Below are 14,701 nucleotides of genomic sequence, written 5' to 3' on the forward strand. Positions count from 1 at the left end.
ATGGACGAAAGTAGTCCATAAATGAACACTATGTATACCTGGGTTAAGATTCTTGATGTTATTGAACTTGAAGAATTGGAAATCCCTTAGTTCTTGAAGAAGATTGGATTTTATTCTTGGAGATTAATGTTAGAGAGAAACCCTAATATTGGTTGTAAAGTAATAATGAACCAAATGGCTGAAATCAGATATAACTAGGTATGTATAAGTGGGTGGTAAAATACCAAAATACCCCTATTAAAATGACTTAAAAAATTAAACGGGACCTAAGACGGTGGGTGCGATGGTCCATCACTGAGTTGACGGTCTGTTGGCCCTGACTATAGCTACTAGGAAGAATGAGGGTCTCACTCTTTTGGCTGTGACGTCTTGGGTGATGGTCCATCACGAGTTCAACTATCTGTCAACTTGACCATTGCACCTTATCCAGAAGGTGGCCCACTGTTTCCCTTGCGACGGTCCGTCACTAGTCCGATTGTCCATTGCTAGTCTGATGGTCCATCGGCCTGACCCGTCGCTCTTAGGTAGAAGGTAGTTCTCACTGCCTTGCTGCGATAGTCGTGGGCGATGGTCCATTGCTAGTCCGATGGTCTGCCGGCCTCACCATCACATCTGGGCAATTTTACTGCCTTCTATATTTTGGCCAAAACTTTCTCCTCCGATGTCGGATTTTAATGAATTGGTATCGTTGGAAAGCTAATTCAATTTCCCATGTGAGAAAAAGTGAAAATCTTAAAAATACTACATGTAAAAAAGTGGATTTATCTTTCAAGGAAAGCTTCTAACATTCTTGAGATAATTTCAAACTAGGAAAAAGTATGGGGTATTACAATATCTCCCCTTGAGAATATTCATCCTCGAATGAGACTGAGAGTGAGGAGAGAAGATAACTGACGTACATACTGAACATGAATAACTAAAACATGATCTCATGACTGATATGACTGATAATTGAACATATCATACTGAATATGCATATCTGATGCATGTGTAACTGATTCATGAATGCATGACTGGGTGTTCTGATGAACTAAGTTTCTCATAATAAGAATGCATGTCTGATGCATAATTATATAACTGAGCTAATAAATAAATGCATGACTGAATATGCAATGGTATTTAATACCAAGTTTTTAATGAAAACTGAACATGAAACTGGGTAAGCTTAAGAAGAATTATTACCTTGAGCTTGATCTGAGTTGGAAGAGAAGAGGTAAGGATACTTGGTATGCAGGTCTTCTTCTGCTTCCCAAGTTGTTCCCTCGACGGACTGATTTCGTCAAAGAACCTTAACTAGAGGGACTTATTTGTTCCTCAGTCTACGAGTCTGATAGTCTAGGATTTTAACTTAAATCTCTTCATAAGAGAGGTTGTTCTGAACATCGATACTATGAATAGGGACTACAACTAATGGGTCACCTACACATTTCTTGAGCAAAGATTCATAGAAGACTAGATGAGCTGAGGCTAGATCTGAAGGCAATTCGAGCTCATAAGCTACCTTGCCGAATTGACTGAGAATCTTGAAGGAACCGACATATCGGTGACTGAGTTTCCCTTTCTTTCCAAACTGCTTCACTCCCTTCATGGGAGAGATCTTTATATAGAAATAGTCACCAATCTCAAACTCGAGATCTTTTCTATGAACATCTGCATAAGACTTTTTTTGGCTCTGAGCAGCCCGAAGTCTTTCTCTAATCAACTGGACCTTTTCTAAGTCATCGAATACTAAGTCAGGCCCTATGATTGAGGCCTCACTAACTTCGAATGAACCAATTGGAGATCTAAATCTCCTACCATAGAGAGCTTCGAATGGAGCCATCTAAATACTAAAATGATAGTTGTTATCGTATGCAAACTCAATCAAAGGTAAGTGGTTAGCCCAACTTACCTTGAAATCGATTGTACATGCCCTTAGAATATCTTCTAACATCTAAATGGTCCTTTCTACTTGACCATCTGTCTGAGGATGGAAGGTTATACTGACATAAACTTGGGTACCAAGACCCTTTTGGAACATTTTTCATAAATGAGAGGTGAACTAGGTACCTCTATCTGAGATAATAGATAACAGAACACAGTGCAATCTGACCAACTCCCTAATGTAGAGTTTGGAGTAATCCTTGGCTGAATAAGAGGTATGAACTGAAAGAAAATGGGCTGATTTGGTCATTCTGTCTACGATGACCCAAACTGAATCATGATGATGATGAGTTCGAGGCAAACCCATCACGAAGTTCATGTTCACTTATTTCCACTTCCAATTAGGAATAATGAACTCCTACATAGGACCACTAGGCTTCTAATGCTCTATCTTAACCTACTGACATGTAGAGCACTTAGCCACAAACTCTGCAATATCTCTCTTCATCCCACTCCACCAAAAGACTTCCTATAAGTCACGGTAGATCTTTGTGGCCCTTGGATGAATAGAGTAGTACACACCATGCACTTCTGTAAGAATTCACTGCCTTAAGTCATCTACAGATGGAACACACAGATGACCCTGACAATGCAGAACACTATCTCCTCCTTGGGAGAAAACCTCTACTTTCTGATCCTTGACTGACTCTTTTAACTTGACAAGGATAGGATCCCTATCTTTCTTTTCTTTCATCTTAGAAACTAGAGATGATTCAGAACTACTCTGAACCTATATATCACCCTCCTCTGTATCGACTAAGCAAATGCCTAGTCTTGCAAGATGATGGATTTCCTAGAATATCTCCTTCTTACTGTCCTCGACATGAGCAACACTACCCATAGACAGTCTACTGAGAGCGTTGGCCACTACTGTTGTCCTTTCCCGGATGATAAATAACACTCATGTCATAATCTTTCAAGAGCTCTAACCACCTCCTCTGACGAAGATTGAGATCTTTCTGAGAAAAGACACACTGAAGGCTCTTATGATCCATGAACACATCTATATGAACACCGTATAGATAATGCCTCCAAATCTTCAAGGCATATACTATGGCGGCTAACTCAAGATCATAAGTAGGATAATTCTTCTCATGGGGTTTAAGCTATCTAGAGGCGTAGGCTATGACCTTACCATGCTACATGAGGACACAACCCAAACCTACTCTGGATGCATCACAATATACTCTAAACCTATATGAACCATCTGGAGGAGCTAGAACTAGAGCTGAGGTGAGTTGAGTCTTCAACTCCTGAAAACTCTTCTCTCAAGGATCTGACCACTAGAACTTGACATTCTTCTGAGTCAATTTGGACATAGGGGATGCAATAGAAGAAAATTCCTCAATAAACCAACTGTATTAGCCAGCCAAACCCAAGAAACTCCTTATATCTAATAGAGAGATAGGGCGAGGCTAGTTTCTTACTGCTACGATCTTTTGAGGATGTACTCTAATGCCATCATCGGTAATGATGTGACCAAGGAATGTACTGACCTTAGCCAGAACTAGCATTTACTGAATTTGGTGAATAACTGATGATCTCTAAGAGTCTGAAGAACTATTCTGAGATGGTTTGCATAATCTCTCTCATTGCGAGAATAGATCAGAATATCATCTATGAAGACTTTGACGAACATGTCTAAGTACTGCTTAAACACATGATTCATCAAGTCCATGAAAGCGGTTGGGGCATTGGTAAGACCAAATAACATAACTAAGAATTCAAAGTGACTATACCGAGTACAGAAAGCAATTTTCAGAATGTCACATTCTCTGAATCTGAGCTAATGATAGCCGGATCTGAGGTCTATCTTGGAGAAATAGCTAGCACCCTGAAGTTGGTCAAATAAGTCATCGATTCTGGGAAGAGAATACTTGTTCTTGACCGAGACCATATTGAGTTGACGGTAATCTATACATATTCTGAAAGAATTATCTTTATTGAGCACGAATAATACTGGAGCACCCCACGGGGAAACGTTGGGTCTGATGAATCCCTTATCTAAGAGATCCTTCAACTGCTCTTTCAGTTCTTTGAGTTCTGCTGGTGCCATTCTGTATGGCAGAATAGAGTGATAATGCTCAACTTACATATCAATTTAGTGCAAGGTGGTCGTCGTCAATATATTTACCCAACTTTGGAGTCGGGGTCGAATCCACTGGAATCAATGTGAGTAACAATTAAACTAGTTTGAAACTATAACTACAAGTTGAATTCAAACGAATAATGCAAAAAGATAAAGTGGGGGTTTTAAATTATTAGCAAATAATTTTTGGTCACTCTAGTTTTAGTGTTTATAAATCAAGAGCTTATGAAATAACCAGAATTATGTTCACTAGGGCTTTTGGTACATGAAAAATGCTAAAAGTGGTTCAATATTCTCATGGTGGGTGGGATCACAAGCTATCTTTATCGATGTTATTCTTAAATGTCTCTCTACCTACTTAAGCGTTTAATTCCCTAATCCTCTCGGACTTAGGGAATTTCTATTTACTGCCCAGATTGTACCTCAAGTTAACCAACCTTATTACAACACTGATTATTAAACGAAGTATTTCTGAGTCAATGTTGATAATTCACTTCCTACTATATTTGATTTCTTTCTCAAGCAAATCAAAGCAGGTGTTATCTATTATTTACAACCACCAGACGTTAATTAAAACCTCAGAATTATCAAGAAATCCTACCACCTTTTGAATCTTAAATGCTTAGCACCTTATCAAGACCTAACCCTAGATCCCATAATTCAGGTTAATGGAGTTAATCTGCTCATGATGTAACGAACGAAACACATAATTGAATTCATTATTTGAAAGACAAACTTACAGAGCAGTGAAAAGCAATAGCTGTTTCTTTGATTCAATCACTCGATAACTCCACAAAAAGCAATAGTAATCTCTCACAAGTTAATGGTGCTAGTGTATCCAAAACTAGAGAGAGGAATACTAAATTTTGTGAAGTTCTAGATGTCTAAGATTTCTCCACACTTCTTGAATGAAACCCTTAAAGCTGCTATTTATAGCTGTAACTTAAAGGAAATTCGAAATTAAAATTTTTGAAATTCGTCCCTTAGATGACTAAAACTCTTAAGGAAAACCTAGACTTGTCCTTAAATACTTAGGCTAATTATGGAAACAAAATCACAAGTTACAGCTTTTTCTCGGAATAGACAATGACATGCGTGACGCCTTATCAGGGTTCTGACGACTTATCAGAAATGTCTTCAGATCCTCTTCAATTTTGACATTCTCTACTTTAGGTTGACGATGAAACCTGACGGCTTATCACAACTTTGACAACTTATCACCAACGTCATCATGGATTCCAGCTGAAGTTTATTCTCTGTCTAAGGCTGACGACGCTCTTGATAGCTTATCAAATTTATGACAACATACTAGGGGATGTCGTCACACTTCTACTCCAAATTTATCACACTACCTCCAGCTGAGGATGGACCTGATAACTTATAACCAATTTGATGACTTATCACAAAAGTCATCAACTGCTCTTCTACAATTTCTTGTTATTTGTTCCATATTCACCTCTTTTTGTCCTTGTTGTCTTAGGTTCTCTTGCATCTTGCCTTTCACTGCAATATTAAACAAATATCATAAAAAGCAATGATAGTTACTTAAGAACTTACAATTCTTCCAATTTAAAAGTCTTAAATGTGCTAACAAAATGCTATCACATCAACACCCTCAACTTAAAATAATTGTTTATCCTCAAGCAACTAAAATATAACTAAGATAATACAAAGTACATTCGGCAGTCAATTTTCTGTATCATCTCAAGACAACTTCACCTTGTCCCAGGTCAATCAATTCAAACTCAACTGTGTATACTATTGAAAAACAACAATTCAACACACAGAAATCAAGATATGGCATAAATTCAGCAATAGCAACCATGCATGTCCCAAGATTACACTATCCGGAAAAGTTAGTAACTAGCAACATAACCTGTGTACCCTCACAGTAAAGAAATCCCTTTTTCTCTTATATCAAAAATCAGATATAAACACATAGGGATAATCACGAGAGTCACTCTCAGAATGAAGTTCCACTCAATGTACGTCAAATGCCATAGGCTTTCCCTTATAGTCAGTACCAGGGTTTTCAGACAGGTCAGCTAGGATCACTATATGTTTTTTCTTGGCTTGTCAGGTAGGCTAGGGGCTGTTATGATACTCAAGGGTATTTAAAGTCACTACCCCTCCTTGGCAATATGCTAACGTCTTGGGGTTTCACTTCTTAACCTTTTTCTCTTCCTTCTTTTTATTGTTCACACATGCTCAAGGTGGGTGCTATATTTTCAAAAACCATATTATCTTTTTCTAATCTTTTATACAGCTTTTTTCTTTTCTTATTCTTTTTTCACCGCACCCGACTTTTTATTATTTTCTCTTATTCTACCTCTCTTCATACTCATTTTGCATTATGCACCCCTATGATAGCCACCCTCAACTTAGTCTATTTGCCTAAGTCAAGGTATATAGTGTCCAAAAAGGACCAGGGCCAAAATAGGTTCATTGTGAAATAAATGGGAAGGTGATAGGTGTCATGAAAGAAATAGGCTATTCAGGCTCAAAATAGGGATCAAGGGATATTATGTATATAGGGAAGGTAATTTAGGATAAAAGTAAGCCAATATCAAAATAGCCTTTGATTCTCTCCTAACCCCTATCCTACAACTAAGGCAAGACTAATCGGGCAAGTTCTGGATTCACACACAAAGGGAACTGAGTAAGACCTCACACATACATGGCATAAAAATATATTGCACATCACTACTTATCCGGTTCGTGCAATTTTTTATCACTGATTATCAAGTTTCCAGAACTAATTCCACCAAAAGATGTACTGTGGTCACAATTAGATGCAAGTCACACAGTATTACAAATAGACACTTGGAGAGGTGCTCAAAAATCACAAAACATATTAACTGCCTCATTACTTATATTTCTCCTAGTTAACCACAACACATCACAAAATAATACATAATATTCCTAAACATGCCGGCTCCACTAGGAACAAGACTCCGGAGAAAAGAGGCACGACAACAAAAACCCACGTAGGACATCAACACCCACAAGTAGCCCCACACCCTCAACTTAAAACCTGCAATTTCCCCAATGTATCAAACCAAAACAATAGATTTAGAAACATACCTATGGCACCACGGGTGCGAAGATCTGATGTCAATCACATAATACGAATACAAACAACAAAATACCTTAGGTTGCCTCCCAAGAAGTGCCTAATTTAGTGCCGCGTCATGACTCAGTTATCTTGACTACTCATACTTCATCAAGATACCTTGTTGATAATTATTTATGTCCCCACTTGAAGGATTTGAAACATTGACCCAACTTTTGATCAATACATCTTCTAGGCGCATTGGGCAAATGTACGGATACAATGAAACTTCCTTTATCTCGCCACTTTGATGACGTGAATCTATTACCCAACTTCATATCAAATTTCTAGATAGGCTCATTGGGTATGATGAGATTATCAATAATCCACTTGATGCACATTGAATTTTCCCTTTACTGACCTTTAAGTAGTTGGTTTCATTTTACTCTTTTTGAATGCAAAACTCCAAACTATAAGGATTATGTTCCTCATCCTCAAAAAACCTCAATTGTTTGGGTAGGTGGACTTCCATCTCATCCACCAAGCACAATGTTTAAAAATGATTCGAATGAGGTCTTCTCCTTAATTTCGAAGTTGCATCCTTATGGGCACCCTCACCCCAAATTGGGCAAGAGTCTTTAGAAGAGATTTTCCTGGTTTCTTATTTTGCCTCTAGCACCGTTTTCTCAATCTTGGTATCATCCCCCATGGTTGGTTCGGTTGGTTGGAAAATCATTGAGGGTTGCTCAATATCAAGCACAACATCGATATAGGATTATTGTTCCTCATCTTCACACTCATCCATTATGTTAAATGATTCACAGACAAGACTCATCTAAATATAATGTGAAAAAGTGCTTTGAATGCTTGACCTCTATATCCATATCCTCTATCATTCTTCTTTTCTTGTTATTTTCCCTTATGTCTTAATGTATATCACATATGATATCATTCATTGTGTCCACATAATCCAACACTAGTTGAAGCATAGCTTTAATGCCACTCTTTCCAGTGCTTCGTTCTTCCTATTCTTGACCATAAGACCTATCTAAATCATAATAAAAACTAGAATTTGGATTAGCATATCGAGGGGGAGGGGGGGATTTGGGCAATCACTCCAATGACCATTTTGACCACCACAAAAAGAACAATCATACTGCTAGTAGGATAGAGATGGTGCACACATCTCTCTTTGGGGAGCATATCTATAATCTTGCCAAAAGTGAGGTCAATCACAATATGGACATGGATCATCAAGATACGATTTCCAACCACCAAGATCATGTTCATACCAAGACTCCATAGTAATAAGTAAACTAAAATAAAAAACTACCTAACACCAGAAATAAAATAAAACTAAAAACAAATATTTACAAGTTTAAATTCAAGCAAGTAGGGTAAAATTCCAAACCAACTCAATACGCCAAATTGTTCCCCGGCAACGGTGCCATTTTTGATAACACTTAACTTACACGTCAATTTAGTGTAAGACAGTCATCGTTAATATATTTACCCAACTTTTGAGTCGGAGTCGAATCCACAGTGAACAACGTGAGTGGTGATTAAACTAGTTTGAAACTATAGCTACCAGTTGAATTCAAACAAATGATGTGAAAAGATAAAGTGGGGGTTTTTAATGATTAGCAAATAATTTTTGGTCACTCTATTTTTAGTGTTAGTGAATCAAGAGCTTATGAAATAACCAAAATTATGTTCACTGGGGCTTCCGGTACATGACAGATGCTAAAAGTGGTTCAAGATTCTCACGGTGGGAGGATAACAAGCTATCTTTATCGATGTTATGCTTAAATGTCTCTCGACCTAATTAAGCATTTAATTCCCTAATCCTCTCGGAGTTAGGAAATTTCTATTTACCGCCCAGATTTTACCTCAGGTTAACCAACCTTGTTACAACACTGATTATTAAACGAAGTATTTTCGAATCCCTATTGTTAATTCACTTCCTACTATATTTGATTTCTTTCTCAAGAAAATCAAGCAGGTGTTATCTATTATTTGCAACCAACAGACGTTAATCAAAACCTCAAAATTATCAAGATATCCTACCACCTTTTAAATCTTGAACACTTAGCACCTTATCATGACCTAACTTTAGATTCCATAATTCAGGTTAATAGAGTTTAGCCACTCATGATGTAACAAACGAAACACATAATTGAATTCATGATTTGAAAGATAAACTTACAGAGCAATGAAAAGTAATAATTATTTTTTTGATTCAATCACTAGATAACTCCGTAAAAAGCAATAGTAATCTCTCATAAGTTAATGGTGACAGTGTATCCAAAACTGGAGAGAGAAATACTAAAATCTGTGAAGTTCCAGATGTCTAAGATTTCTCCACACTTCTTGAATGAAACTCTAAAAGCTGCTATTTATAGCTGTAACTTAAAGGAAATTTGAAATTAAAATTTCCAAAATTCGTCCCTTAGATGACTCAAACTCTTAAGTAAAACCTAGACTTATCCTTAAATACTTAGGCTAATTATGGAAATAAAATCAAAGGTTACAGGTTTTTCTTGGAGTAGAAGATGACATACGTGATCCCTTATCTGGGTTCTGACGACTTATCAAAAATATCGTCAGATCCTCTTCAATTTTGACATTCTTTTCTTTAGGCTGACGATAAAACCTAACATCTTATTAGAACTTTGATGAATTATAACCAATGTCATCATGGATTCCAGCTGAAGTCCATTCTCTGTCTAAGGCTGACGACGCTCTTGATATCTTATCAAATTTGTGATGACATATCAAGGGACGTCGTCACACTTCTGATGTAACTTCATCACACTGCCTCCAGCTGACGATGAACCTAATAACTTATCACCAAGTTGAAGACTTATCACAAAAGTCATCAATTGGTCTTCTATAATTTCTTGGCTATTTGTTCCATATTCACCTCTTTTTGTTCTTATTGTCTTAGGTTCTCTTGCATCTTGCCTTTCACTGCAATATCAAAGAAATATCATAAAAAACAATGATAGTTACTTAAGAACTTACAATTCTTCTGAGTTAAAAGCCTTAAATATGCTAACAAAATGCTAGAACATCATAGAGATAGGTTGAGTATCTGGAAGAAGATCAATACTGATTCAAGACTGGAAGTCTCGAAACTAGTATCCTTAACTCGAACAAGATGATAGACAAATCCTTTAGATATTATTTTCCATGCCCGAAGGTAGGAAAAGAGTTGACCCCTGAAAGCGAATATACTACCCTTCCACTCAAGGATGGTTTTATTCCAAAACTAAAACTGGACTATTTTGTTTTTGCAGTTGACTGTGGCATAGCAGGAATGAAGTCAATCCATGCTGAGAATGACATCAAAATTAGTCATCTCTAATTTAACTAAGTCTAGTAAGGTGACTTTTTAAAACATCATAACTGGGCAGTTCTTATATACCCATCAAGCTATGATGGTTTTACCCATTGGGATAGAGACTGAAAAGGGCTCTTCTAGAATTTTGGGACTGACTCCAAAATCGACTTCTATATAAAGAGTGACAAAAGACAAAGAAGCTCTTGGATTTAGCAAAGCATAACCATGTACATGAAAGATCTATAACATACCGGTAACCACAACAGGAGAGTTTTTTTGATCTTTTTGGGGCAAAAGAACATAGAGATGATTTGGGCATTGCCCACTAGTAGCACTGGAGGTGGCACCCTGCTGATTTGGGTGACCGAACTAGATAAGGAGCAATTCTATTAACCCTGAGAACCTAGCTGAGGACAGTCTCTTACTCTGTGTCCTAGCTTGCCACATCCAAAACAAATACCATTGCCAGCTTTGTAAATACCCTAATGGTGCTTGCCATAAGTATGAAAAAGAGGATAGGTGCGGGCACTGCTAACATTGCCATGGGACTTAGAGTCTGGCGCACTATCTTTGTTACCCTCTCTAAACTTAGGAACTGGAGCACTGGCTGAAGAAGGAGCTGGAACTGATAACTTAGGAAAAAACTGAGAACGGTTTCCTCCTTCTGACTTAGGCTGAGTAAAGTTGAAACTACCTATCTTTGCTCTCTTATTCTGTTTTTCCCTCATCTTAATCTTCTTCTTCTCTATCTGCTGAGTGTGAGTCATAAGCCTGGCTAAAGTTATGACACTATTCAGCATGGCAGATCTTTACTCATTAACCACGCTATCGTTCACCCCCAAAATAAACCTACTCATCTTTGCCCTGCTATCTGCAACCACATGAGTGGTATATTTGGCTAATTGAATAAACTTAAGAGAATACTCTTCACTATCATATTGCCCTACCTGAGGTTGGTGAATTCTAGCACCTTAGCTTCTCTAAGCTCTAGGGGAAAGAATCTATCAAGAAATGTTGAAGCAAACTCCTCCCACTCAACTGACCTAGCATCGTCTGCCCTCTTTGACTTCTACTACTTGAACTAAGTATGAGCCACATCCTGCAATTGATATGCAGCTAGCTCAGCACTCTCACTAGACGTAACCCCCATTATGTCTGTAACTTTCTTCACTTTATCTAGGAATTCCTAAGGGTTCTTCTCTGTCTTAAACCTAAGAAAGGATGGAGGATTTATTCAGGTAAAGTCCCAAATCCTGGCTGCAGCTAAATTAGCCACTGGGTTAGCCAGAACAACAGTTGGTTGTTCATTCTGAGCGACAACTGACTGAGAAAGAGTAGTGAATATGAACCTAAACTCAGCATGAGAAACATGTTCGTCCAAAGGATCTTCTTGGACAGGCAAGGTTCTTCTCTTGGGAGGCATGTTCTGAAATAAGAAGGAGAAACAGATTAGACTGATAAATTAGATTAAGATTATGCTCACTGGCATGACATGAATACTAAAAGAGGGGAAACTGTTCCAAAAATATCTTATACTCTCATGCACATAAATGTGGCGCGCAACACACCCATGCATAAGACTCTTCTAGATAAAGCTTTCAAACTTCCTACAACACTATTGAGCCTTAGGCTCTGATACCAAGTTTGTAATGCCTCGAATCTGGTACCTGGAATATTACACTGTGCTCATGACCCTGAAGGACCACAAGCTAACCTATGACAGATATATGTACCTGTCTACTACATACATACTGTATAATGCAGAAACATGAACTAAAAGGCCATAAGGTTCAAAACTGTAACATAAGATCTGAAGAGGGGTATGAAATACCCAAGACAACTAAAATAACTGTCTGAACATAATAGTCTAGAAATCCTCTAACTGAATGAACTATCTGAATAAGGAGTTGATGAGACATGTCCCCAACTAACTCCAACTAATAAACTAATTACTAAGATAGTAAAATAATGATCATGTCCTCGAGAGATAAGGACTCACTTCTAACTCTGATAGCTGAGACTGGAATCTACTGATGCTCTAGAACTCGTGTCTCTAAACTTAAGGTATAAGACACCATAGCGCAAATACGTCAGTACTTTGAATGTACTGGTATGCAAGGTAAGCTGAATGCATGGGGTTCATATAGATGAATAATAATAATAACAGACTGACTATAATGAGCATGAGAATACATGCATGAGACAAACAACTGACACTAATACTGTGATAACATGATTACTGAATTGGAATACTGATAACATGACATACTGATAACTGATATAACTGATAACATAAGTGATTGTATCTGACAGTCCTGAATCTAAAGGAACTAGCTGAGTTTTGTACTGTATCTTAATTGACTTTATCTGATAGTCCTGAAATCTGAAGAATTATCTAAGTTCTTAACTGATACTGATACTGAAACTGTGGGAAGTAGTCATCTAATTAACATGCCCCAAATGATGCATTATAGCTGAATTAGGGTCCAATATGTGTCCTGATTGGAAGGGTGTCAATATCGCGCCACTGATAAGGACAACATAAGAGTGTCCCTAATATAATAGGTAACTCTAATGGAAACAGTGGGAACCCTTATATAGCAGGGTAAGCCACCTCATCTAGCCTCATATAGCAGGCTATGGCGTTTCAACCTATGCTGGCTACATAGTTCTGGAACACAAGGATTGCTTCTAAAATTCACACCCTCATATAACAGATGAGTTCCCACCCTTGGGTTTGCTCGGTGCTAATTTCTATTGCCATTTGAATAGACACTAAACATGATTTTCAGAAAGTGAACATGGACTGAGTTACTGACTTTCGTTGACTAATGGAATATTACTAATATCTGACAACTGACTGAGTTCATGATATTATGGAGATTTCTTGAGTCATAAGACTATCTGAAGTCGAAGGACCATAGCTTAACTGAGAGTATCGTGAAAACATGACATGGCTCTAAGAACACAACTAATATTTTGGGTACAAGTACCCCCAGGACTCGGTAGAAGGAAACTAACAAAGCATGACTTTCTTGAATACGTAATAATCACCATAATGCATTTACTGAAGCATTTCATCAAACATGTGATAGGCATAAGCTTGTACATACATGGGGATTTCATGAAAACATGCTAGTTAGGCACTTTTCCTTTATTTAGGCATTAAATCAAATATATAGTAGGCATGGTACATGTAAACATCATTGTACAACAATTAAAATATCATGGTCACATTCTAATTTCATCATTCAAGGGTTTAGTCATAGGTTTACATGAATCTATATCTACAATAATTAAATCCACATAGAAATTATCACCTAACATGGAGAAAAATTCACTTTCTTATTTATCAATGTGAACAAGAACGGCCAAATCATGAAATCGTAAAGAAAATCCATAACTTACAGTTGGAAAAGGGATTCTTGGACTTCATGGATGAAAGAAGTCCATGAATGAATACTATGCATACCTAGGTTAAGATTCTTGATGTTCTCGAACTTGAAGAATTGGAAATCCCTTAGTTCTTGAAGAAGATTGGATTTTGTTCTTAGAGATTAATGTTAGAGAGAAACCCTAATATTGGTTGTGAAGTAATAATGAACCAAAGGGCTGAAATAGGATATAACTGGATATATATAAGTGGGTGGTAAATAACCAAAATACCCTTTTTAAAATGACTTAAAAAATTAAACGAGACCTGTGATGGTGGGTGCGACGGTCTATTGGTGAGTTGACAGTCCATCAGCCCTGACCATTGCTTCTAGGTAGAATGAGGGTCTCACTATTTTGCATGCGATGGCTTGGGTGATGGTCCATCGCAAGTTCGATGGTCCGTCAACCTGACCGTCGCACCTTATCCAGAATGTGGCCTCACTATTTCTCTTGCGACGGCCTGAACGATGGTCCGTCACTAGTCTGACAGTCCGTCGGCCTGGGCCATCACTCTTAGGTAGAAGGTAGTTCTCACTACTTTGTTGCGACGGTTCGTTGGTAGTCCGATGGTCCGCCAGCCTCACCATCACATCTGGGCGATTTTGCTTCCTTCTGAATTTTGTCCATAACTTTCTCTTCCAATGTCGTAGTTTGACAAAATTGGTATCGTTGGAAAGCTAATTAAATTTCTCATGTGACAAAATGTAATAATATTAAAAATACCAAATGTACAAAAGTGGATTTATATTTCAAGGAAAGGTTCTAACATTCTTGAGACAATTTTAAGCTAGGAAAAAGTATGGGGTATTACACAAAGAGGTTCACATTTCCTAATACATAAACTAACTATCTTGATATA

This window comes from Capsicum annuum, chromosome 3 (genome assembly GCF_002878395.1).
Source record: "Capsicum annuum cultivar UCD-10X-F1 chromosome 3, UCD10Xv1.1, whole genome shotgun sequence".
Lineage (NCBI taxonomy): Eukaryota > Viridiplantae > Streptophyta > Magnoliopsida > Solanales > Solanaceae > Capsicum > Capsicum annuum.